The sequence below is a fragment of the Camelus ferus genome, chromosome 5 (assembly GCF_009834535.1).
Source record: "Camelus ferus isolate YT-003-E chromosome 5, BCGSAC_Cfer_1.0, whole genome shotgun sequence".
Classification (NCBI taxonomy): Eukaryota; Metazoa; Chordata; class Mammalia; order Artiodactyla; family Camelidae; genus Camelus; species Camelus ferus.
The window spans coordinates 56,793,035-56,796,200 of record NC_045700.1 but is presented as its reverse complement, the minus strand read 5'-3'; positions in this window follow the sequence as shown (position 1 = coordinate 56,796,200).

Below are 3,166 nucleotides of genomic sequence, written 5' to 3'. Positions count from 1 at the left end.
TATTGTTCTATTTCTGACAGAAGGTCTCATTCTCAGTTCTGCAGGCAAGTAAAATGACTCTTATTTATGTATGCATTTAAATCAGATATAAAAATATAAGTACAGGAATAAACCTGTTAGCAGCTTAAGTTTGTTGTCAAAACCTCTGAATCTGATTGGCTCAATTTAACTTTTTCCTATGCTTTTTGTTTGCCTCTGGATAAGTTCTGACAGTCAATTTTGCATTTGGTCTTCTGATCTTCAGCTATCAAAAGGAAGAGAAGATCAAAAAGACGGACAGGCTTTTGAAAACTGTCAGCAGCATGCAATTCTGTTGAGTAAGAATGAGCAGTGATTCCTCACATTACACGTTTATTAAAACCTAAAAAAACTACTTATTTTTATCGACTTCAAATAAACTGGTAGAATTCTATGCAACATATAAAGCTTTTATTAAATTTGAATAGGTGCTATTTCTAACAAGAACTATGCAAAGGTAGAGAAAATACTTAGTGGAGTTTAAGATATTGGTTTTATTGTATTAATTATACCTCTTAACTTAAAAATGCTAACTAACTAAATCTACTTAGGAAAACTTAAAATTCCAATTTTGCTGTTTCTAGTCCCAGAATGGCATTTTTGGGGGTTGGGGGCAGGGGTGGTGGTGGTATTTATCACTGTCTCTATCTCCTTCTCATACTAACTAGTTTCTTTTTATGAAAATTTCCAGAAATGATCTGGAAACCATCTTTCGGAGATTTAAATACTCAGCAAACATTAAAACAAAAATACTGCTTTGGAGAAAAGGTAGATATTTTCCTGAACATAATAAAAAAAAAATACATAGTGTACTTTGACACCACTTTCACTTTTCCACAAAAAATTTCAGGGTGCTTGCTAAAAACTACAAAACATTTTGGTATGGCAATCTTACTACCCTGAATTTCATTTCTTTAAAGACTCAAACTCAGTTATTTTCAAACAGCAGAGTACTATCTAGTATTCTCTGACAAATGTTCATCTTATTTCATCTTGTATTTTTTTTGAATAATTATGCGTACATAATCAAACTGTGTTTGGCGGATGGTGGGGGAACAAAGACATCCAAACAAGGTACACTTGGTTCTTTCAATTTTGAGAATTCGCTTTCTCACCGACTACACCCCAATAGAGATAGCTGGTTGAAATTAATTGCCAAATGTCTCTGGTGACATTCCCCAAACTTGAAAATGGAAGACAGGGAACTGTGCTTTCTTTGTAAAGTGTTAGTTTGCATTAATGTATGTAATTTAAAGCAAGTTTATTAAATGTAATTCAACACACTCATTCATATCAAGCAAGAGTTTTTTCATAGCCATTTTTCAGAACTCTTCTTTGACTTCTTCCTTTCTTCTTTTTACAGGTATATTACACTCACATGTAAAGAGTGAAAAGTAAATTTGTGTTCTTGCCCAGATGAAACCTCTTCATTTTGTACAAATGAATTATCAAGAGAACTGATCCTAAACCATTTCACTTGTCCTTGCATTCCTGTAGTTTTAAAAAGCATTTTTGTACAGTAGCATTCTATATATATGGATATAGAGGTCTATTAGCACGTTATGGGACTACTGTCCCTGTGAATGCCTTTCAAGCCTCCTAACACTGTCTTCTCACAGACAACTCACCTGTTGATACTTCTGTCACTTGTAATAATTCTCCTTTTTTAAAATAAGGGGTATCAACTTTCATCCTTCATACAGTTTTGATTTTTACAGATGTCAACAATCAGAAACCACCTGTATAATAAACCTACAAATTAAGTAATCTTTTCAGTTATTTCCAATGTTGAATGATAAATAATTTAAAGGAATTCTTTGCTATCAAAAATCTTCCTGGGAAGAACAGGAATGGGGTGGGTGTCAAGGGATGGACAGGGTCTCCTGTATATAAGCCATTCCATACGTCTAATGGTTCATGTCAGACAGCCAAGAATTTACCCTTCCCACTGGATGACTATTCTGGAGAAAAAAATTAAAAAGACCAATCATAATTTCTGCAGTCAAATGCTCTACCCCTGAGCTACCCCCCTTGCTTAAATAATTTTTAAATGGCAATGATTAGCTCAAGCTAGATATATTTCTTTTTAGCCCTACTTTTTAACTGAAGATATACAGGCTGAAGCTACTAGTGATTAATCCCTCCCTGCCCCGCCTCCTCCCTTTAAAGGGGTGAAAGATACGTCTGGAGTATAAAGGAAGTTCATCATTTACTTCTCCTTTTATGGTGGGTAATCAGTGCAAGAGGTGTAGGAATAGCATATTAGAAGAAAATGGTCCACGGAGTTAACCACCAATGTGGTTAATCAGCTTGTATACAACTGAATGAGTGATAGCTGGTTTAGCTATGCATACCTCTGCAAATTAACGGGCTTCTCAATCACATGTTAATTTGAAAAGTTATCAAAAGGATTTAGTTATTAAAGTCTTCCATTATCGATTCAATACTTAGTAAAAATTCAAGGATGATTATTTTTACTAATGCAGTGGATTCCACTTCTTCTATGTTGCACTTTTCTAATTTTAAGTGAATTATATACAATAATGCACAATCATCAGGTGATCCATACAATTAGTATATTATTATACACTGTATTTCTAACTTGAGAAGTTTCAGTTACTAAGATATTTTCAATTATACATTCTTTGATACATTTTCATAATTGCTGTAAAGTTATAAACAAGATTACTCAAAATAACTATCAATTAAATATGGTAACATCATCACAAAATTCTTAAAATATGTACAGTAGTAAAAGTAGTTTCTGATGACCTCTGTCACTGAAATACACAAAAACGGTAAACTTAAGTTCCCTAAGACTTAGATAAAAATACAGTTCAGAGGATTCATAGATAGAAACACAGCAGCACATGTAGATTGAAATTGATATATGCTCCTTTGAAAACACTGGTATACTCTCTTCTCAAGATTAACTGCCAAAGAAGTGATAAGGTATTCACTGTATTTTGAATTACTGCATAAGGCTAACTAGACAGAGCTAAAGAAACTAAGTCCTAGTGCTTAAGTCTCTAAGGACCAGTTAATTTTAGATACATGTTTCAAAAACAGGTCAGCTGTCACAGAAATGTTATGTCTGAGGACCAACTATAAAATAACCACCTTTGCCTGAACAATGTCAATCACAGTA